This window comes from Equus caballus, unplaced genomic scaffold (genome assembly GCF_041296265.1).
Source record: "Equus caballus isolate H_3958 breed thoroughbred unplaced genomic scaffold, TB-T2T haplotype1-0000016, whole genome shotgun sequence".
In the NCBI taxonomy this organism is placed as follows: domain Eukaryota; kingdom Metazoa; phylum Chordata; class Mammalia; order Perissodactyla; family Equidae; genus Equus; species Equus caballus.
This window is the reverse complement of record NW_027222391.1, coordinates 11,860,071-11,884,542: the sequence shown is the minus strand read 5'-3', so window position 1 is coordinate 11,884,542 and position 24,472 is coordinate 11,860,071. Positions and strand designations below refer to the sequence as shown.

The 24,472-nt window shown below is 46.2% G+C and overlaps 1 pseudogene; it reads left to right on the top strand.

Annotated features, from left to right (window-relative positions):
- The first annotated feature begins 115 nt into the window (after positions 1 to 115).
- The window catches only part of LOC138922880 (heparan sulfate glucosamine 3-O-sulfotransferase 4-like), a 144,003-nt pseudogene continuing 119,646 nt past the window's right edge, over positions 116 to 24,472 (top strand).

Sequence of the window (24,472 nt, the reverse complement as noted above, 5' to 3'; positions counted from 1 at the left end):
GGAAGGAACTCGGGGCTGCAACAGCGCGCGGCGGCAGAGGCTGAAGCGGGAGCCGCGGCGGAGCCGGGAAGCGGGGGCGCTGCAGACGGAACAGGTGCAGCCGGCGGGTCAGTGAGCCCCCCCTCGTGGGTGGTGTAGGGCCACCCGGACTCCGCGGGAAGAGTGGGGAGTGGGGCCATGCAGCCGGGCTCTCCCCTGGCGCAGCGGGACAGCGGCCAGGGCCGGGGGTGCAGCGGCGTCGCTTCACGCAGCCGGGGCGCCTGGGCGGCGGCGGCGGCGGCTGAAACTATGTCCGGGCAGCGCCGGGGGCTGCCGCCGCTGCCGCGAGCCGGGAGCCGCGGTGGCCCAGTGGCCCGCACCACCTCCGCCTCCGCCTCCGCCTCCAACTCTCACCGCGCCGCTGCCGCCCGGCGCCTCTGCTAAGTGGCCGCCGGCGAGCAAGTTGCTTTTTCTGTGCACCTTGTCCCTGTCCGTCACCTACCTGTGCTACAGCCTCCTGGGCGGCTCGGGCTCCCTGCAATTCACCCTGGCGCTGCAGGAGCCGCCGCGCGCCGCCGCCGAGCCCCCGCCGAGCCCGCCGCCACCCTCTCTGCTGCCGCCCCCCGTGCGCCTCGGCACCCCCTCGCAGCCGCCCGCGCCGACGCCGGACAACGCGAGCCGCGGGGAGCCCCCGGAGCCCTCCGAGCAGCCCGCTGCCCCCGGGGCCGACGGCTGGGTGTTGGCAATCGGCGGCGGGGGCGCTCGGGACACCTGGCTCCGGACCCTGCTGGCCCCTGGCGAGATGATCACTGCGCCGAGCGCGCTGCTGGAGTGTGAAGCGCAGGAGACCAGCACCACCGACGAGGAGCTCGCAGGCCTGAGAGCGGCCAACGGGAGCATCGAGAGGCGCGGCGCCCTCAGCATCCCCGACTATGGGGAGAAGAAGCTGCCACGCGCTCGTCATCGGGGTCAAGAAAGGAGGCACCCGCGAGCTGCTGGAGGCGATCCGAGTCCACCCGGACGTGTGGGCCTGCGGGCCGTGGGCATAGAGCCACACTTCTTCGACAGGAACTACGAAAAGGGGCTGGAGTGGTACAGGTAGGACTCTGGGCTTGGCGCAGGGGATAGATGGGTGGGGAAGACCCAGAGGGAAAGCTGCGGCTTCCCACGCCCTTCGATATCCAGGCATCTCCCCGAGAACCCTTCGCCCCACGAGGGCTCTGCGGACCCTGGCGGGCCTGGTCGGGGGAGCGCGGAGAGGACTGGAGGCTGGCCAGGGATCACTGTATTTCAGGGTTAGGGGAGCTGGTGTCACACTGCCCTGCCTGCCTCAGGCTCCTCACCCAGGGAGGTGCTTTCTGAAGCTACCTAGCTCCACGCCTGGGAATCCCCAGCCCAGGTGCCCGCGGGGTGTTTCCCAGCCCGGGCTCTTGTGGGGCTCTGCGCTGCTGCGTTGGGGACGCTAAGGCATGAAGCAGGATAGCTAGATTGACTGAAGGGCTTTGAGATCTCCTGGAATCTCTCAAAATCGCCCTCAAACGTATTTGCGTCTCTGGAATCCGACTTTAGTATTTTCAGGTTAGAGCAAAATGAACAGGGAACAGTTAAAAAGATGATGCTGGCGAGTTTTGGCTTGCTAGAAAAGACTGAGGATGTTCCCCATCTCCAGCAACCCTGGGTTGCTTTGGCATCAGGAGCATCAAGGTCTGCACGACAGTCGGTGCCCTAAGAGTTTTTACATCCTGCACCCCTGCCCTTTCTAGCCGTCGCCTCCTTGGCAACAGATTAGAGCTTCTGTCTTGTGAGATGTTCATCTCCCTTGTCTTCCACCGTCTCCCAGCGGTGAGGGAAAGGAGAGGAGAGTAGAAAGTTAAGTGCAGGTAAAATAACTTAGTGATCCGGCTTTCTGGCCCGCCGTAACATTTAAAAAACACTGGAGCAGTTGCCCAAAAGGCAAATCTCCTTTACTCCCCCCCCCCCTTTTTATCTCTTTCTGAAAAACATCTGGATGGCTGGTCCCATCTCTGTTGCGTCTCAGTAATTAATTGGAATTGTCAGACAAACACAGGCTTTGTCAGCTAAAGTGGTATTATCATCTTCACAAGGCCAATAGGTAAAATAAGGATTGTTTCCTGACGAGTTGCCTTGCTGTTGAAGAGATGTGCTTTCTAAGTTTAAATTGCAGCCTGCGACAGTTTTAGAAATAACCTGACTTCAGAAATATATAGTAAATGTGTATTATATAATAATATATATTGCTATATGTGTGTATTATATAACATCTATTATATATGAATATATAATATGTATTGATTGATTTCTTCCGCTTTAGAAAATACGCCTTATGCTTTCAAAGCTTGAGAAAAAGTAGACTTAGGCATAAACATTCCAGCAGGTTAAATGGAAACAGCAAACGTGTCTGTTAATGTCTCGTCTGTTTCAACAGACGAGTTGCAACATTTTAGGAGGCTTCAAACAGCCCCTTCCTATCAAAACAGAAACCAGTCAATGCCTGCTTGAACTGGAAAATCAGTATTTATAACATTGCAAGTCATGGCTTCGAGTTTGCGATTATAATTAAAAAGGTGTCAGGATGATTAATGCAACAACAGCAAACCAGAGAAGGAAGGGGATGTTTGGGAAGGTTTCGGTTGTTTAATTGTTGGTTGTAGGAATGTTCTGATTTCTGCTGTGGGGCAGCTTCAGCCCTATGAGGGTCACTGTGGTCTTTTCCAGTTCTAATTTTAAAGCTGTGTATCTTGTGAGAAGTGTCAGATGCCATTTGGGGGAAAGGAAGGCTTGAAGATCAGATCTTTCCAACGTGTGTTGTGTTGCTTTGTGGCAGCTGGAAATAGAGATGGGGGTGTTTGACTCAGGTGACTTAAAATAATGTTGATGACGTGTGCGTGGTGGAGTGTGTGTCAGGAAGTCCCATCGTAGGGTCCGGAGAATTTTCTGAATGAAAGGATAGAAGATGCCAGATTTTCTCATGTTGTTTTACACTGTGGCTGGGAAAGGAAGGTATGAACCGGCCTCGCTGTCATGACATGGCTACTGAAGATGTCATTCCAGCTCGGTGGTACTCTCAGCCATCACTTGTGGTATTTGGGCCTTGTGGTATTGGGTGTCAGTATTTGGTAGCCACCTGTAGAACTGTTCCACTGGAGAGGTGTGGACAGAACTGGATCCTCTTGTTCCTCACTTCAGAGGACCATGCGGTGTCTCTGTGTCCTCGATCTGCTACGCCAGTGACTTGCCTGTGGGAGACCCTTATGCTCAGTGGTGCCGATTGGAAGTGCGGGAGGAGAATCTGTCTAACACAGAGGTAATCATTAGCCACCCAAACCTGGCTGTTGAGAAGACTCCCAGAAACCCGTTGGACCTGCAGGAGCCGAGTGGGCTGGCACTGGCCTTGGACTGCTCTCCAGCCTTATGAGGGACAGCAGTGCTTTGAGGACATTTGTGGGAATTTTACTTGCTGCACCTCTTCAGGCTCCTCTCTCTCCCATGTAGGAAGAGGGGATGACAACCTCACTCTATTGTGGAAAAGGAAACAGTGGCATTGATTCAAACCAGTAACAGAAACTCTTCCTCTTGGTTCCCTGGTGCAACTGTGTCTTTTCAGTGGTGGCATCACTACTTAAATGGTTATACCACGTATTCTGCCTGAAATCTTACTCTACTGTTTAACTGGTTAGAGATCCACAGGTTAATTAAAGGCTTTGATTTCCCCCCATATATTTATTTTGTTTTTGTTTTTCTTTTCAGTGTGTTTCCCAATAGCCTACTAATTCTGCTAGTGTTTCTGTTCTGGTTGTGTTTTCAGCAAGAGGGAGAGCGAGAAGAAATTGGGGCTGCTCTCGGCACAGCTGGCTTGGGGTTTCCTCATATCCAACTAGGCAGCCCTAGCAGTTTTATTTCTGGTGTCACTCCAGCTGTGTCTAAATCTGGGTTTTGCTTTCTTCTGTGCTGTTGATCTAACGTGAGTCAAAGACACATCTGAGTTGAGAACATGTGCATTGGATTTTCAGGGCAGGATGGACTGATGGATTAGGATGTGTGTGTTAAAGCTATGGAGAAGCAAGCCTCAGTTGGTGGATGGACAGAGGCCAGTGATTAATAAGTGGGAGTAGATTAAACCCTCTATTCCTTCCTCTGTCCACCCCCCAAATAAAAGGGTAAAGCCAGAACACACCTTTCAGTATGAGCTGATACACTCTGGCTGGGCAGAGACCTGAACTCTCCTAAGGGATGGGACCTTGTGGCAGGCCAACTGGCTGCCACGGCAGAACTCATCAAAGTGACAGAGACGACTCGAGCTGTGGCCTCCCTCGTGGTTTACAGACTGAACAGTAACCGTGACCACTTTGCTCTGGGAGCCACTCAGCTCCAGGGTGCTGAGAAGGGACCCTCCACGGTTTCCAGTTGTCTGCAGTGGTAGCAATTAATAGGCAGGTCCCGTTGGCTGGGGGAAAATAACTCAGGAAAACAGCTTCAGTCATGCTCATGCCACACAGAGGAAAGTGGTCAGCACCATTATTCGCATGTGGTATTTGGAGAGAATGAAAGAGGACAATGGAAAGGCGCTGGCATTGATTGAATGCCTGTGATTGTGGTGGTTGGTGCTTCACAGACATGTTATCACATCGGGGTGTCATGATGAGGCTGTGAGTTAAACAGCAACATTCCTGGTTTACACTCCAGGTGGCTTCCGGAGGGTGAACCACTTGCTGAAGGTTGCTCAGCTGGTCAGTGGTTGAGTTGACCACATCTGTCCAATTTCACAGTGCTGGTTTCTTTCCCTGTACCACGCTGCCGCACAGAAAGTACTAGAATGTGTTTTCCTTCTTTCATTCAACAAACACTTAATAACGTTTACCGTGTGCCCAGTAGTGTTTTAGGTACTGGGGATAAAGTGGAGAAGAAGACAGAGGGAGGACCTGTTCTCGTGGAAATGGCATCTTTTAGTAGGGCGTTAGGGGAGACAGCAAACAAACGAGTCATTCTTTTAACCTTTTTAATGTGGCTGTGGAAAACTTAAAATGACGCTTGTGACTCCCATTGCATTTCCACTGGGCAGGGCTCCTGTAGAGCAGTGCTTTTTAAACTTGAAATGCACATGGATCACCTGGGGTGTTGTTAACATGCAGATTCTGATTCAGCAGGTCTGGGGAGGGGCCTCAGACTCTGCATTTCTAACTTCCCAGTTGATGCTGATGCTGCTGATCCCTGAACCTCACTTTGAGAAGCAGGAGTCTAGAGAGTAATTGGGGTGTGTGTGTGTGCATTCACAGATGTTATTTTAAGTCAAATGGTTAGGGGAAACCTCTCTGTGGAGGGGATGTAAATGAAGTGAAAGAGTAAGATCCTTCCATGTGGAGATCTAGGTGGAGAGGTTTCCAATAGAGGGAACAGCAGGTACAAAGGCCCTGAGGTGGAAACAGCCCTTATGGCCTTACAGAGTGTTCTTTCATTACTTCAAAAGCAAGGTGTTTGTAGCTGGACAAAATTGGGTTTTGCAACTTACTAGTTAGATGGTCTTGGTTGGATAACTGATTTAACATCACTCATTTTCAGTTTGTTTATCTGAGAATAATTCCTTCCTTGCAGGATTGTTGAGAGGAATAAATGAAATAATAAAAGTGAATGTATTTTCTAAGCAAAAAGTGAGTATCCTAGACCAAAAATCCAAATGGACTCAACTGCTGGGTTTTTCCATTTCTCAAATCCTTTTGGTCTCATATGCCTTACCTTCTGTCACAGCTGTCTTAATACTGAGAGAAGAGTCTGTTATTGGGGGTGTTTTTAGGAAAAGTCTACTAATGATTGGCTTTGCAGTCTACATCTGCTTAACCTCTTAAACCAAGGGTCACCAACTCACATGCCTTCTGGGCCCACAGCGATTGTATAAATGAGTGAAATAGACCAGGTGGGGAGAAACTGGGACGCACATGCTCTGTCTAAAGGGGCAGCTACGCTTTTCCACGTGCAAATGTGGCATCAGGGTTATCAGATCTTCCACTTGGTAAGAGAAACTGGAAATCCAGTTTTTGATGTGAAATTATCTGGTGTTTAATGTTGGCAACAGACGGAAATTTCTTCCGAGCGCAGTGTGGGCCAGCACTGCAGACAAACAAAACCCACCTGTGGGCTGGGTACAGCCAGCCGGCTACCAGTCTGTGGCTCTGGCTTAAACTCATTTCGGAAAGTAACTGGCACACCCGTACCCTTTGTAGTTGTCAGAATTGTGGCTTCTGTGTGCTGTTTTAGGTTAGAGTTTTCCTCCTTTGCAGATTTTGCAAGAGCGTGGGGCAAATACCTGCCAGATACATTGCAACAACAGCAAAAGGAGCTGGGTAGAAAGAGGAACATTGAGGCAGAAAAGGACAATTCCCCCCAAAATTTCCCATTTGTTCCCAATGAACATTTTCCAGAAGTTGAGAAAATTTTCAGCTTTTCACTCGTTAATGAGGCAGTCCCCTATTTGATCCATATTGATAAACTATACTTATATAATAGGTTCTGGTCAGGTAGATTGAGTAAGACCTGAGAGTTAGAAAAATTGGGTTCTGGCTTTGCCTTGCCCCATCCTAGTTCTGTTGGGCGTCGGGTTACTTATATTAAATTGTTTCTTTCTCTCCTTTTCTTTTCTTTTCTTTTTTTCTAAATCCCTGTTTCTTTTCTGATGAGGTTGTATTGTCTCCGTAGGGCCCATTCGCCCACTAGAATGCTTTGGTTCTGGAGCAGACATCTGCGTTAGACCCTTCAGAGGAAGCACGAGAGCACTGTAGGAGCAACATTATTTGGAGCCTGTTTTTGTATCTCTGAGTCAGAATCCACTGCATCCTCCTTGTGTGACCTTAGACCAGTTACTTAATATCACCAAGCCTCCAGTTTTTTGTCTGCAGAATGGGCTCAATGTTACTTACTTGCAAGTGATTATGTGAGGGTGAAATGAAGCGGCCCTTAAAAAGTGCCCCCACGCAGAGTGTGTGACATGATGAATTTCTTCTTCTCCTTCTCTCCTCTCTCTCCTAATTTTCCTTTTCCTTTGCTTTTCTCCTTCATTTTCCTTCAATTCCTTCCTTTTATCCTGCCTATCAGTATGGAGGGCCCTACAGAGAAAGCTGTAATGCATTTTTCATTAACAAATCGTCTTTCATTTCAAGATTATGTCTGAATGAGGGATTTCAAACCCTGAAGCGGCTCTTAAGTAGCTCTCCAGAGAATAATCCAAACCAATTCCAGAATTTGGTCTACCGTGACATGAGCCGAAGGAGGAGAAGAGTCTGATTTCCTGGGGTACCTGCAGCCAGCCTTCTCCACTAAGGGGACGGGGTATGGAAGGGAGCAGGCTCTCGGGGCTTTCCTGCTCACATGTTCTTGAGCCCACAGTAGGAATGGAGGCCGCCTGCAGTGGAGAGGGACTGAGGCATTTAGAATGCCGAGGGCATGCTTTGCCTTCCATTTTTCTGCAGAGCTGAAGGCACTGGAGAAGGCAGGACTGTTCGAGAAGACCCCGCCAAACTCCCTACGTTGCGATTTGGCCACTTTCCCTGGAGTTCTCTGGCCATCAGAACATGATTTAATTATTTTAACTTTTGTAAATCATACCAGGCATTTTTAGTTTTAAATTGAGTCAGGAGAGGGGCCTTGAGACTTTAGGTGAATGAGAGATTGCTAGGGTTGTGCGTTAGAGAGTTTTAAAGGTTTTGGGTTTGCATAATGGATGCTATTTCTGAAACTGATTGAACCAACGATCTTTCAAGTAATCTCTTGATTCCATTGGTCTCTGCGGTTTGACAAGCTCCTCTATAACTGTTTTGGGAATTTCAGTCTGAAATTATAATTCACTAAGGGAGCTTTTCAGCCCATCTTGCCATTAATTAAAAGCAAGCGGTTGATGATTTTTTTCTTAACACTCACTAGTTAGGGTTGCCTGCCTTTACTTTTTTTTTTTTTCAGTCTTTATTTAAGAATGTGTAAAGCATATTTACAGGGAAACAAAGCAACACATCAATTAGGCAATACTTTTTTGGTTGTGAATGATAGAAATTGAGCTTAAATTATTATAAACGAAAAAAGATGCTTTATTGGCTTATGTAATTAGGAAGTCTGTGGGGTAAGTGGCTTCAGGAAAAGCTGAATCCAGGGGCTTGAATGATTTGACAAGGTCTCTGTCTCTTTCCATTCTTTGCCAGGTTTGTCTCTACCTTGCCTCATTCTCAGATAGGTTATCTCACTACATTTTAGGCAAGATGGTAAGCAGGAACCCATACAAACATTATATGTTTATTTAATTCTTTTGGAAGTAATATATATTTTTTAAATTGAGAGATTTATACTTTCCCCCAAATTACAGAATTGTTAAATCTCATTATGGAAGTCTCTAGTGTATTGTTTTTTTCTGCATTGTGTTGAATTGTAAATGCTATTGAAAATTCCAGAAATATAAAATTTTCTAAATTTTCTAGTCTCTTTTCTTGGTCTCTTGAAAATTTTCAGCTAGCTCTATTCACGTAAAAATACCCTCAACCAAAAGCAGTAGTAAACCATAGAGAAGGAAATAACTTCTCCATTAAAAAAGGCTCATACGAAATGACCACACATTCAAGCAAAGCTGAGTTCCCGAAGGCCAAGAAGATTCCGTGATGGATTGCCTCTAAAGGAGAAGCGTAGACCCATATTTTCATGAGTACAGTTTTGCTGATCTAAAGATGTATGGGCACACTGAACAAAGTACTTTACTTATAAATGTAAGTTCACATTTGTGATGTCTGATCACTGAGATAATTAATAATGAGGCTACATGAAACTTAGGGTAGATAAGTGATTTGGAAAAAATTTTTCTTAAGAGCTTCTGCAAGAAATTCCTGGAGATGCCTGTGGTCCAGGTTGGGTCATGTGCTCATTCCTAAAGCTGTCGTTGTGTAGTACCCTGATCGGGCCTGGCTGATGTAGCCACCCCTTTGGCCTGGAGTGGTGGGGGGAGTAAGCAACCAGGGCTAATCCCATTGAGACCATAGGGAATAGTTTCCCCATGAAGATGAGGTGTTCGAGGGTTCTGTTGCTAGAAGAAGTGGGGACCAGTCTAGCCACATGTTTATTAAACCTATAAAGATCTACTTGGGACAGGTGTATGATCTCTCTGAGTATTTTAACCCAGAAAGAGGGACAAAGGGTTAATTTTGGGAGGTTCCATGCACTTGTTATTTTAGTTATTCATTTATTTATTTATTCATTAAACATGTATTGACTTTCAACTTTGTGCTGGGGCAGACATGAATCAGTCATGGCCAGTGATCTGAAAGAGCCTGCAGAGTGGAGAAACGGACAAGTGAATGGTTAGCTCACAAAGTAATAAAAGTCCTGACACAGTGGGGTTTATTCCAGGAATGGAAGGATGGTTCAATCTTAGGAAATCTGATAATTTGACTTATAATTTGACTTATTCTTAATATGGGTAAATGAGAAAAATTCTGTGAATTATTTGATGGATGCTAAAAGGCATGTGATTAAATTAGCATCTATTTCTAATTTTTAGAACAACTCCTAATAAAGTGGGATCTTACCCAAAGCCAGCATCATCTTTTTTTTTTTTATTAATGTTATGATAGATTACAACCTTGTGAGATTTCAGTTGTACGTTATTGTTAGTCATGTTGTGGGTACACCTCTTCCCCCTTTGTGCCCTCCCCCCACCCCCCCTTTTCCCTGGTAACCACCGATCACATCTCCTTGTCAATATGTTAACTTCCACCTATGAGTGGAGTCATATAGAGTTCATCTAAGCCAGCATCATCTTTAATGGTGTAATACTAGAAACATTCCCATTAAATCCAGAGCAAGACTAGAATGCCCATTATCATCACTATTATTTACCATTGCTCAGTAATTAATAGATGATGCAGTTAGATACAAAAAAGAATAAGAAAGGGGGAGGTAGAATTATCACCATTTGCCAGTAATTTCATTTCTTTTGGAAAATCTAAGATAACCAATCCCCCCATGAATCTATTAGAAACAATAATAGGGTTCATTAAGGGCACTGATGAGGAAATTACTATGCAAAATCTGTAGTTTTCCTACATGCCTACCCCAACCGTTTTGAAAATATAATGAGAGAAAATATTCTATTTATAGAACCAGCCAACCAAACAGAATAACTTGAAATATATTTAGCAAAAGTTGCAAGGGACTTGTAAGAACCAAATTTTAGTACTTTATGGAGGGCCATCAAAGAAAGAGGAGTAAATGGAAAGTGACCTCTTTCTCTTGGCTGGCATGTCTTTTTTCCATCCCTCCCCCCCCCCCTCTCATCTTGTCCCTGGCTCTTCCCTCCTCCCTCCCCCCTCCCTCCTCCTTTCATTAGAGTTCTTTGCTGCTAAGTTGAGGGTGTGTTTGAGAGTGGTCTGAAAGTATTGGTTATATGAACGTGGCGAAAATGTTATACTTCATGTATAAAATTCCCTTACTTTCCACATTACGGAGAAGATGGTAAGACAGCTGTTACTGTTTAGATTCATAAACAGTGGGGTGGGTGCTGATTGTTTTCTATCCCAATTCAGGGGTGGTAGGACTGTGCCAAGGTGTGGATTAATAGTTGAATTGGTGTAAATCAGTAAATTTACATGCACTCCTGTTGTTGCAAAGCAAAAGTCCAGTCAGGGACAAGTGATGGTTATTCTCAATGGGACAGGGAGATGACGGTGTAGATGGGAAAGAATAATGGTGGCGGTGGTAGTGACAGCAGTGGTGATAGACACATATTGTATTCCTGTGCGTGCGCCAGGCTCTGCTCCAAGCAGTGGAGTCATTCAGTCTTCAGAGGACCTGGCGAGATAGGCGCTGTGATTTTACAGGCGAGGGAGCTGAGGCACAGAGAGGTCAAGTAACTCACTCGAAATGTGGAGTTGGCATTCAGACCCAGGTGTTTGGCCACAAACATGCAGCATTTCCTTTTATTTGTTTCAAATCTCTTTCCCACTGGAGGTGGTGTCTTCCAGCATCACGGGAGTGAATAATCACTGCTGGCGTTCCCTTCTAGGAGCTTGTGATTTTCTGCATGCAGATGGACTGCTTGCCTACCAGATGGGCTAATTGAGGCGGTCTCGGCCCAGCAGCAAACTGTGGCAGTGGCTTCCATTCTGGGACCAGGCTCATTCCCACTGTTCCCTTCTCCTGAAATACTCGGCCCCAGATCCTTAAACTACCCTTGGCTCCTTATCTGTCCTTCAGGTGTCGGCTCAAATTTCAGCTCCTGGAAAATACCTCTCCCAGTTACCTAATTTAAAGACCCTTTTCCACGTCTGAGCTTGTGACGCTGTTTTATTTTCTTCAGAGCATTTACTGCTTTCCAAAATCATGCTACTTAGTTACTTCTTCCTCACCAGAAGGCAGATTACGTGAGAGTGGGGGTCTTGTCCATCTCGTTCCTTGCCGGTGCCCAGAACAGTGCTTAGCACCCAGCAGGCACTCCGTCATGGTAGTTTATTAATCACTAATTCTGAATCAATGAATTAATGAATGGAAGGAGGGCCTGCTGTGTGCTAACTTTTCTTGCAAAACTCCAGGCTTCTGAAAAGAAATGACACTCAACGTTTCTTGGGAACTCTGGCTAAGAATTGTTGTCAGCTCTTTCACGTCCTATTTTTGCAAGACTATTTTGGGTACAAGAAAGAGAAACCCACTCAAACAAACCATGTGGGCTCAGCAGTCTCCCACAAGCTGCCTACCACACAGGACATCACCTCCTTTATTCCTCACTGCAGCCTCGTGAAGTCGAGACTTTCTCATCCCAGTGTTACACAGAAAGTGAATGTGACCTGGAAGGGCGGGCAGGAGTCCCAGGGTCACACAGCAGGCTGGCACAAGCCAGGTGTCTTCACTGTAACGTGGCTTTTGGTTCCTGGCCTTTGTTGCTGATGCTGCCGAAGTTTTAGAAGAGTTCAATTACTCCCGATAGACCGTTATGCTCTAAGAGTGGATTATGTTTCTCTAAATGCGTTATCGAAATTACATAGTTGGCATTTAACAATCAAAACATTACGCTGAAGTCCGTGTTTGATATGTCACTCACTGTAGGTACAGGGGCACCCTTCCCGGTGCCTCCTGGCTGAGCCTTCTGCAGGGGGCTGGAGGGTTGGGAGTCGCTGGAGCTGAGGAAGTATTTGAGCCTAACTGCCTGAGCGCCTCTGTCACAGGGCAGTTGGACTGTTTGGAGCCATGTTGTGTTTTGAAAGAAAAAGCTGAACCTGAAGTCAGAATTAAGGCTTTGAGTCTGAGTTCTGTGTCTACCTTGCCTTGTGCACATAGGTAAGTGTTCAGCCTTTGAGCTTCTGTTTTCTTATCTCTCAAACGGGAGTACCAGTCTCTAATAATTCCGTGGTGCTTTTGCAAGGATAGAATGATGATGCTGTGCTGGGATCTGCTTTGTCTACGTCTGTTAGTTGTTATTAATCCATGCACGTTTTCGTGAATTCCCCCAGGTAACTGGTTTTCTGGAATATTGCCCTCCAGGGAGTACCTGAAATACAGGACGAGCATTCTTATCATAAAGTTAGATTAAGAAGTTTAATTTACAGAAACTATTATACACCATGGATATCAAACATCGTGAGGGCAGACTGCATAAAGATCCTGGAATTCTGGAGAACCTCTGTCTGCATAACTCTTTCACCCAGCTCAGGACCACTGATGCGTCATTCTTTTGTACTGAAAACGTAAAGAGCGGTGGGGTTTCTCATGTATGCCTCCAAAAAGAAATTCTTATTTTAAACAGTGCAAGATGTATTTTAGATCCTGTCTATCTTTCCATTGTCTGTGGCCGTGGGTCCTCTGATTCTCTCAGAAGGAGGACGGATGCAGGAACCGTGCATTGCACAATTTTCAGGACAGATTTCATTTCCAATGCTCACGTTCGCCGTAGGCTCACTTAGATTTCTTATTGGTACCTTTACTTTTGAGTTGGAGGGTACCATCTATGTAAGAACACGTACATACCACGGTTAGAGCAATCCTACCTTCCCTTCAGTTTGCAGAAATCTCAGCTGTCTAGCAAAAAGGCATATGCAAATTGTTTTATTTTCAATGGCTAAAGATTGGAAACCGCCTCAGTATATATCAGTATGAGACTGGTTAAATAAATTATGGCATGTCCACAGAAGGGCTGCAATGCACTGTTCCAAAGAATGGGACAGCACTGTGCTGATAGACATGAAGCGATCTCCGGGGTCCATTGTGGATGACAAAACCAGGGTGCAGAGCAGAGAGTGGTGTAAATCCTTTACACCGTGAACTTCTCTTTTTAAAAAATCATATGAGTGTATTTCTTCAACTGAAAATAGGTAATGGAGGGGCCGGCTCCGTGGCCGACTGGTTAAATTCCTGTGCTCCGCTTCAGCAGCCCGGGTTTTCGCCAGTGTGGATCCCGGGCGCAGACACGGCACCGTTGATCAAGCCGTGCTGAGACGGTGTCGCACGTAGCAGGACTAGAGGGACCTACAGCTAGAATATACAACTATGTACTGGGGGTCTTTGGGGAGAGGAAGAAGAGAAAAAACAAGATTGGCAACAGATGTTAGCTCAGGTGCCAAGCTTTAGAAAAAAAAGTAAAAAAATAAAACTAGGTAATGGAAAAGAGTGAAGATTTGTAAGCGTCTAAGATATTTTAGCAAAAACGTCCACCAGGAAAACTCGGTTGTCTAATGTTGATAGTGTATTGGTTTTGCTTGAGAATTGCGTGCTGAGCTCTCCCAGGGTGGAGGGAACCCTTGGGGATCAAATAGGCACTTGGAAAGAGTTCACCTCTGAGAATGTCCACTTCCGCCCAGTCTACACCTAGGGAGGACCTGCGTCATTCAGTCATACTTAACCCATTTAGAGGCAGCCTCTTTAAAGCTGAGTTATGCCAGTCGGTACATCTCATGACTAGAATTATGATCGGCTTCTAGGGTTGCTGATCATTCAAGTGTTTTATGGAAGACTAAAACTGGGGAAAAACACATGCACACTCTCACACACCCGTGCACGCACTTTAAAATGATAAAGTCAGTATTTATGACTTCAACATTATGGACCTCGTGGAAGAGCTGGGGTGGGCTTGAAGAGAGGGGGTTTGGCTCAGCGTGGAGACCCTGGAAATGTGTATTAGACACTTCACAGCACTTGTCACCTGTATTTAATCCTACTCTTCTATTCTGATTGGATTTTCGGTAGGTTTATGTTCAGGTTTTAGCGTCATTCTGACCCAGGCTCAAATCTCAGATCTGCTAAATCCTAACTCTGTGACCTTGGGCTAATTGCTTGGCTTCTCTGAACTTTATTTTGTGATCTTGCAAAGTAGACAGTGTAATACCTTTACTATAAGGCTGTTGATTGGGTTAAGGGAGATGAATTATACAAAGTGCCTAGCCTCATGGCATCCCCTGGTAGATACTGATTAATTGATAAGTGTGTCTCCTTATGATGATGTTCTGGGAAGAGAGGCCTTCTGTTAGGAAGGTGTTAGTGGGAATTAAAGAAGATCTCTGCAAGGCTGAGAGGGCCAGAGCAACAACACTTTCAGGAACAAGGAATCAGAGACCCAGTGGGGGAAGCAGCTGTACAAACCAAGATTCCAGAAGAATTTCTCACATCTGTTTCTCAGTAATGATAATTAAATTTAAAATCCTTGAAATGTCCTATGGAGTTTGGGAGGGCATCAAGGAAGAATCTGGAGAGATGGGGCCCCACTGAGGAGCCAGGCTGGGAGCAGCAAATCAAGGAATTCAGTGGGGACACTAGGAGTTCCTTTCTGGGATCTCCCTGAAAAAGTATCGGGACACAGTACTTGGAAAATGACCCCATACATCTAATGGTGTGAAAATCCTGTGGTTTCTTTTATTGGGCACAACTTCTGTACGTATGCATATCAGCCCTCCCAAATCCCAGGCTTCCTATACGCTTCATAGCACACCTGCCTCATTCTGATCCAGGAGATGCAGAAGGCATGGAACACATTCAGCTTCCCTCATGGTGCCAGGAGTCCCATCCCATCCTCATTTGATGAGGTGTAGTTCGGTTTAACAACACCACCCGGGCAGACAGGGAAGCGATAGAGAGGAAGTTCCTTTCTGGGACTTCAAACCCAAAGACAGATTTCCAAGTACAAATTAGGGATATCTCGTATTGTAAGAGACTTGAGGCTTCAGATTCTCACTCATCTCCTTTCCCTTCCTGTTGTCATGGGGGCTTCTTTTCCCTGAGTGATTACATCTTGCACTTTTTGTATTGCTTCAGGACCATCGAGTCTCACGTGGGACATTTTTCACCGCTCGTGGTGTAATACACAGAGGTAATTTCTTTCAAATCATCTTTGCTTGAAGTGGTTTTCAATGACTTCAGAAGAGTCAGAGAATGAATGGAGGACCGACTTTCGAGCCTCGGGTCCAGGCATGGAGCATCTCCCCTCAGCCTTGCCAGAGTGTTAAATGTGGGCTGTTCAGTTGCACTGATGGCACAGAAATAGACAGCTATCCATTTTATTCTCTTGTTTGACCATGAAAGAAAACATTATGTAATGCTATGATCTGTTTAAGTCTCCTCCAGATCACTTTTGAATGTTTTATTTTATTTCTGAAATGGAATGTTGGGATGTTTTCATCAGAAGGGAATAGCTATTATTTCTCCAAGGTGGAGGTTAGTTGTTGCACTGGGGAAACGGTTAGACAAAGCAATCTCGAGGACAGGGTGGTGGAGTCTAAAATTATGCCCTGTGTGTTGCACAGGCAGCCTCTAATAGTTATCTATTTTCAGTGTTTTTCAAGGCTCTTGCATACGTGGTGTTTTCTTTCCTCTTGTTACTTTGAGCTCAAACAGTGAGAAATTTGACACTAGAACACTTTCTTGGGTTCTTTGCTTCTTGTTTCATTTTATTCCTATTCTTTCCTTTCCCTCTCTTCCTCTTTCCTTCTTCCAGTCCCCCCTTCATCCCTCCCTCCCTCCCTTTCCCCTCCTCCATTCCTCTCAGGATGGGGCCTCCAAAACCAGCTTCAGGTTCAGTAATTCACTAGAAGGACTCACAGAACTCAGAAAGGCTGTTATAGTTATGGTTTATTACAGTGAAAGGATGCACACTAAAATCAGCAAAGGAAGAGGACACGCTGGCCAGAGGCCAGGAGAAACCAGACCCGAGCTTCCAGTTGTGCCATCCCAGTGGAGTGGCACAGACAGTGCTAATTCTCCCAGCAGTGGTGTGTGACAAACGTGCTGAGTGTTGCCAATCAGGGAAGCTCTCTGAGGCTTGGAGTCCAGGAATTGTGTTGAAGGTCACTTGTGTAGGCCTGGAGTGCCCACATGACTGACCTTAGCCACTCGGACTCCAGGTCCTCCACCCTCCAGAGGTCAAGCTGATATGGGCTGGCCCAGGGTCCCAGGAAAACAGAAACAGCTTCTCATTGTCAAACACATTGTTTGCATAAACTATTTGGTGCGGTCCAGTGTCCCAGTATACAGAGACACTCTTATCAGGCAGCATATTCCAAGGGCTCAGAGGTTATGTTCCAGCACATGGTCAAGGGCCAGTCCTTTCTTTGGAATGTGCAGGGTTTGGGCACCCCACGCCTGCTGAGCAGACCCTTTAACGTGTGCTGCCATCCCAACACGACTCGAGGTCAGGCAAGTCCAAGCTGCTGGGAACGTAAAGATGCTTCCTTGTATTATATGCAAATCTGAGAACTTCCTTGGGACTAATAGAAGATTTACTCTTCTCTCTTGGCCGTCCCACAGTGAGTAAACAATGTTTTTAGGACCTACTTTGGAGGGAGAAACCTTTTCATAATGTTTCAAAGGAGCAGGGAGTGTAATCATTTTGCTGCACTTCCAATTGGCCTCTCCTGATCCAAGATTGGGATAGAGAAACGTCACAGAATCCTTAAGCGATGTGACTAGAGATGGCCTGCCTTCTCTCGGAATCCAGGGAACATTTCAGTCACAGCAACTGGATCAGGCTTTCCGTTTTTCAAACTTATGTCTTTCAAACAAATATTGTAGTTTCCCCCCTCCTTTGGTCTTCCTCTCACTCCTCTCCCTGCCCTCCCAAACCCTGGGGACCAGGTGAGCATCAGGAAAAATTGCCAAGTGGGCCGCGCTTTTTGGAGGCGCTTTACTTCGGCTACCTTTTTACATTGTATGAGTCCTTTCGACACATGTCTGCTCAAATCAATTGATATTCTCATCCCGACCGACTCATTTGATGAGCCACATTGATATGCCATCTCTTAGGCTGACCCTTGTAACTCTGCCACCAAACCATAGGAAATGCATGATTATTTTCATGCTAACAAGCCCCGGAGAGCAACAGGTGTTTCCTTTTCTAGCTTTTCACAGTGACACCCATTGACCTTCAGCTGACATTCTGGGTGTCACAAAGGATGGTCAGAACCTGGGTGATCCCATGGATCTCTTGACACCCTGAAGAAGCCTCAAGAAATGGCTTTGCCAGTAGTCTTGTGCAGTCTCAACCGATCTAACAATAACAACAACAAAACCTCAAAGGCACCCCCCTGCTTGAGTGGGATCAGTTAGATTTCTGGAGGGAGGCAGTGTAGCTGGGTTATCAGAAGCCGTGTGTTTTAATTGTTGGTCTTGCTCCTGCTCCTTTCTAGCTGTGAGACCTTGGGCCTGTCATCTACCCTCTCAGGCTTTCCGTTTTCTCATCAGTGACACGAGGGTAGCAATAGTACCTACTTCCTGGCATAGTGATGCTGATTAGGAGGATAGAGCATGTAAGGCTTTTAGCAAGGTGGTTAGCACACGGGAAACAGCCATACAATGGCAGCGTTATTGTTGGCAACATTCGTAGTAATAATAAAAGTAATACATTCTGATGCAGCCGTGGATCACCACACCTACCTTGTAAATTTATGGGTGAAAGGTGCCTTCCCAATAGATGGTCTCTGAGATCCATCCCATGTAGGGAATTTCTAGAACCTTCTACCTCAGCTTCCTCTTCCTCTAGGATATGGGGAAATGGAGATAGTGGATGACGTTTTTTAGAGTTTATCAAGATGGAAGCACTGCATCTTATTATTAAAAAAAAAATGGTGATGTGAGATACACTTTTTTTATCTTTGGTGGTTCTTATTATTTTTGAGGAAGATTGGCCCTGAGCTAACATCCGTGTCCGCCTTCCTCTATTTTATACGTGGGATGCCTGCCACCGCAGGGCCTGGCAAACGGTGTGTAGGTCTGTGCCTGGCATCCGAGCTGGTGAGCCCCAGGCTGCCGAAGCAGAATGTGCAAACTTAACCTCTGTGCCACTGGGCTGGCCCCTCTTTGGTTATTATTTAACTGAGTAATCTTGACTCTCTCCATCCTGAACCTGGGTTCTGATAACTGGACTTGTTGGATAGTCTCCTCATCAAGCATCTCGGTGCAGGGTGACAGGGGAGTCACCCGTGTAGTGAACAGGTGAGGGCAGCAGTCTGCGCGTGAGTTAGGCTGGGCTCTTTGAGCTCAGAAGCACTGGGCAGTGGTGTGTAATGGGTTCTTGCAGGTTGCCTAAGTTCTAATCCTAGCTTGGCTGCTTACTGGCTGTGTGACCTTGGACAAATTACTTAACCTTTCTGTGCCTCAGTTTCCTCTTTTTTGAAATCTAGATACTCATAGTACCTATCTCATAGGGTTACTCTGAAGATTGAATGGGTTAAACAAATGTACTGTGCTTAGAATGATAGCTGGCATGTATAATAGATGCTACATGGATGATAGATGGTATTATTAAGTGTGTGAAGATTAAGTTCACTCCTACAAAAAAATGTGCTCTCTCTCAAAATTTTTTAAACCGTGGCTCTCTTGGTATGTCTTTATAGATGTTTCTTTACTAAAAGAAAAGACATAGGGCCATGTAATCATAAATGGCAGCCGACATATGGTGCTGGTGCAGGACTGCGATGGGACTGTGGCTGCTGGGAGATTTGGGGCCTCACCCAAAGCTACAGCCCTGATTCCTTTCTAGCCCGTTGCTGCCCTTTGCACTGTGGGCTCAGTGTTGTCAGAGCTTATGTCTTGCAAGAAAAACCAGAGATATGAATTTTTCTATGAAATCTCCCAGGTCTTTTTTTTTTTTTTTTTTTTTGGTGCGGAAGATCAGCCCTGAGCTACCAGCTGTGCCAGTCCTCCTCTATTTTGTATGTGATTCGCTGCCTCAGCATGGCTGATGATTGGTGTAGGTCCGTGCCCAGGATCCAAACCTGTGAACCTGGGCCACTGAAGTGGAGTGTGTGGAACTTTAATCACTGTGCCCCGGAACTGGTCCCCTCCCCATTTTTTAGATTGTTACAAATGTATAAAATCAGAGGATAGGCCAAAGAAACCCATCTGTGCAGGATTCCCAGCCAGCTCTCAGAGGCCTTCCTCCTCGTTTGTTCGAATGAGGACCCAGGCCCTCAGAGGGGCACAGCATGACTGTGAGCGTGTTGGCTTGGGGGAGAGCGAGGACTGGAAACCAGGCCCCTAACTCCCAACCCCAGGGCTGCTTGCCATATAACCATTTACTCAACACATGTGGATTGTGTGCTTCTGTTCCCGGCACTGTATGAGGTACCAGGGTACAGCGGGGCCCAGGAAAGACACAACTCTGCCCTCTGAAGGAATTTACAGTATGGTGGAGCACTCAGCCAGAAGCAAGCGAACCATCCCAGGCCTTTCTGGTTTCCCTAGGAGGCCGCAGCGAGTGTCACGAGCAGACCTGCGTGATCAGGACAGGTGAGGTAGTGAGTTGAGGTGGCCTTTCCCGTGTGACACAGATGTATACCAACAGAAGTCTTTGAGAGAGAGAGAGAGAGAGTGCTAGAAGCTGAAGGGGTCACCTGATGGTGGGGATTTCAGGCTTTGTTATGGGCGGGTGAGGGGGCCAATGGCTACTTTGGCCCAGTGGAATTTTCTTGTGTGTCTTACATCATTGCCCCTGGGACACCCACGCCAGGCTATGGAGGGCTGACCCTACCAAGAGCCTGTCTACAATGCAGTGTGCTTTGCAGATTCTGAACGAGCCGTTGGTTTAGAAAACCCTCAGCAGAGTATTGCAATGAGTGCACTCCCGATGTCCGTGCACTGAAGAACTTGGCCACCAGCCCCTTGAGCTCTTGCAGAAGAAGTCTCATTCCAAGCCTAGATAAGAAGCCAGCATGCTCCACCTGCCCCAACATTTAGGCCATCAGCATTATAGGACATAGTAGTCTATAGTGTTTAGATTAAGTCAGGACTCTGTCTGTTGCAAGTGACATCCCCTTTACCCAGAAAGGAATTTATTTCCTCAACTAAGTGAAAAACCAACATTGTCCAGAGGTTTCAGGCCAAGCTGCACCCAGAGCCTCAAAACCATCAGTGTTCCGTCTCTCTCCAGTTCTTTGCTGTGCTCTCTGTTGGCTTCATTCTCAGGCAGGTGTCCCTTACGTGTGGCTGCCAATAGTTCCAGGCTTACTTCAAAATGGCCTGCTCACAGCAGAGGAAAGGGAACGCTTCTTTCTCAGTAGATTCAGTGGACGTTCCAAGACTGATTCTCATTGGCCCCAGTTGGGCTGCATCCCATAGACCTGGGTCTCCTGCCGCCCCTGGAGCTAGCGTGAAGGCGGCCTGCCCCAAACAACACAGACTAAGAAGAGGGAGGGATGTTCCCAAAGGAAAACTGGGGTATTAATTACTACAAGATGGAAGAATAAAAGTTAGGCAGAGAGGCTCTGATGGGTCAAAGTCTCTGCCTAAGATCTTGGACCAGTTTAATTTCCTTAGTCACTAAGTTCAACTTCGCAGTGCTTCTCACAAAGGCCCCTCCGTCTCTCCTAGTCTAGGCTTTCATCCCTTCGTGCCTCAGAGTTGTCTCCAAATAGGCCTCCTCATGGTGTCTGAGCAGAAGTCAAAAGATATTTTCCAAGGCTGTCATGGTCACAGTTCTCCAGAGAAACAGAAACAATAGGAGACAGAGAGAGAAAGCTAATGACTGATTATAAAGAATTGGCTCATGTGATTATGGAGGCCAGGAAGTCCCACAGGCTGCCGTCTGCAAGCTGAAGAACCAGGAAAGCTGATGGTGTAGTTCATTCTGAGCTTGAAGGCCCAAGAACCGGGAGTGCTGCGGTCCGAGGGCAGGAGAAGATGGATGTCCCAGCTCAAGCAGAGAGAGTAAATTTGCCCTTCCTCCATCTTTTTGTTCTATTCAAGCCTTCAACAGATTGGATGAGGCCCACCCACACTGGTGAGGGCAGATCTTCTCTACTCACTCTACTGATTCAAATGCTCATCTCTTCTGGAAACACCATCACAGACTCACCCAGCACTGTTGTACCAGCTATCTGGGCATCCCTTAGCCCAGTCGAGTTGACCCCTAAAATTAACCATCGCAAAGGCATAGTAAGGGAGCTAACTGGAGTGGTGGTCCAGAACAGTGTTAGAAGAGCATGTCGTTGAGGATGTGACCACTCTTGGTCATAATGTCCTTACAGAATGACCTTGGCTCTTTAAATGTTGCGTATGATTCATTTGAAGGGAGAAAAGAAACTGTGCTATATGAAGTCGCCTATTAACATGTATGAGGTAGAATTCATCATATGAATTTTGAGGATGTTGCTGTGAGATTACTTGCTGTACTGCACATATGAGATTCCTAGCACTCACTGGATACTCAGTAAGTGTTCTCAGATTGCCTCGGATCTAGACAGTGCACTCTTGTTTGTGTGATCCCTAGGAATAAAGCATTGCCAGTTAAACCATAACAATCCTTTTGCATTTAGAATTTTCACATTTTGCATTTACTGAAAGAGCCTTCCTATGCTTGGACATTATCTTCTATCACTCTTGTGATTCATGTATTGGAAAAAGTAAATGCAATTAGTTGGTTCATGTATTCCTCAAATTTCCTTTTTGGCGTTCGACTCTCTAAGTCACCCCCAGGTTGCAGTGTCCTTCCCTGGCATGCTCTTCATAGTACTGTTCATAGTTCCATCAAGGCCATTGCTCTTGCAGCATTTTTTGCAGAGTGCTCATTATGGTCCCCGGGATTTTCTTGCAGGCTGTTACTGGTCTTGGTGCACAGGCCCAGGCAGTAACAATATGTCATGACGACTATGAGACACATTTTTATTTCAGACAGGTTGAAATGTGAATAAAAATATTCATTTGAGATTGATGAAATATGGTATCTTGCTCACTTTTCTCTGCTCTCCCATCTTTACTAATAGCAGCACCAGGGCAGCAAACCTTATATTGCTCACTGAATTGTATGTCCTTTCCTGATATGTGCAGAAAGTGTGTGGGTAACTGTGCCTTCTGTCCTCTGCTCATTGTGTCTCCTCCAGAAAATCTTCCCGGCTGGCAGCATGCAAAGTCAGTGTACAACAGCTAAGCATTTATGACTGTCAACTCAGCTCTCCCTCTTTCCCCATCACTCATTGTGTGCCAGACACACTGGCTGTCTCTCTCTGTTAATTGAAAAGCCCACGCTCCGTTCTAACTCAGGGTCATTGTCTTTGTTCTCTCCTTCATCAGTGGTTCTCAACAGGGACAGTTATGGCCCTTCCTCTTGGGAAGTGAGTGGGAGCATTTTCAGCTGCCCCAGTGACTACAGAGGGGAGCTTCCATAGAGATAGGTGGGTGGGGTAAAGAGATACCGAATGTCCTGCAACGCTCAGCACAGACCCACATAAGAAAAAAAACCCACTCCATACGCCAATAGACCCCCTTCAAGAAAACCTGCACCTCCGTGGCTCTTGCCCTTAGCTTTGCCTGGCTGTCTCCCTCTTCTCACTCACTCACAGCATGAATGGTCTCCTCTGGAAGTGTTCAGAGCACAGCCTGCATCCACAGGCTGCACCCCTGCTTCCTGCAGCCCTGGTCACTTTCTATCATGCCACTTCGTTTATTACTGTTGTACACTTGCCACTGCCTGAAGTCACCTTGTTTATCTTCTTACTTCATTATCGTTTGTTTGTGTCCTTCCACTAGTGCATATACTACCAGAGAGCAAGGATCTTGCCTGTTTTGTCTACTGCTGTATCCTCAGCATCCAGGAAAGAACCTTGCACTTGATAAATATTTATTGAATAAATGAATGAACAAATGAAGACTTAGAATTGTCTGCTAGTTATCTGAAGCCTCCAATTAGACGGCAGCTATTTGCATCTGCCCACTTTCCCTGTCTCCTCTTTAGTGAGTGACATGCTTAAAAAAAACACGGAGCAAGCAACTCAAAAGACTCACCAATAGTTGGCTGTCATAGTGACTGCGATTCCTGTTCTTGTTTTCCAAGGAACTGTGACATTGCTCATCATTGTCAAAGTGAATTGGCTGGGTGATGTCTTAAGCTGATTGTTTCCTGAAAAGAAGCAAGACTCCCTGGACATGTCTGTCTATTTGGGATGGCAATACATGGGGGAGATTATGATGTTGGTTATTGAGAGATGTCCTTTCCACTTAAGCTTTCTCTGAGAATGCCAGTGCAGGTTCACAGACCTTTAGATTACAGGGGAACAATGTATTCCAGCTTTGGCATCTTTCTGTAGTTGAAGTGATTAAAGTAATGGTATCTCTTCAAAGCTTCCTCCGCAAAGATAGAGATAAGACTCAGGAGAGGCTGTTTAGCCAGTGCTCAGGGCTCCCTCTAAGCATAGGACATGTTTCTGTCTGTTCCCTTAATATAAATATTTGCCTGCTCTGAACAGGTCCAGTCTCTTAGATGGAATGAGCCTCAAAGATGGAATGAGCCTTAGGTTCCAGGTGACTCCTTTGACGGACGGTGAATGAACTTGGTCAAGGTGGGACAAGTAGTTAGAAGCAGAGCCACGATTAGCAACCAGGTATTCTGGTTGTGGCTCCTTTCATGTAGAAGAGTCTTGTTGATTTTGTGGTGGCTGATTCAAACCATGCAAAATGAAAGGATGGTTAAAACAATGATCACTCCTTTGTGGTAAGCACTTTCCATGCCGTTTTCTCCCTCCATCGTAGCAACCTATGAGGACACTACTATGTTACCCCTTATGTAGATGAGGAAACTGAGGCTCAGAGAGGGGGAATGTCTTGCCCAAGGTCACACAGTGGCAGAGCCAGGGACTCACATATTCCCTGCCCTTCCAAACCTACATTCTTAATTGCTATAGTGGGTGGGGTTTCCCCCTCCCAACATTATTTACTTTTTAATCTCTCTGTTTACCAAGATCCATGGAAAGAAAGAATGTATGAGTAAATATAGTTGAAAGATATGGTGAGAGTTTCTTATTACTAGATTTTTAGTTTCTGTCTCGAATCTGTCACTATTGCATTTTTGATTATACTATACGGTTTGTGTGTGTGTGCACTTTACTTTTGCAAAAGGTGTTTGAATTGAAGAGATTTCTATTTTTGAATCATTTGTCTTCTTTCCTTCCCATGCAGGACTTTAGCAAATGTTGCAAAATTCATTGTACACAGACATTTTTCCGTTCCATTTTGCATTTGAACATCAGAGATCTATCATAAATTG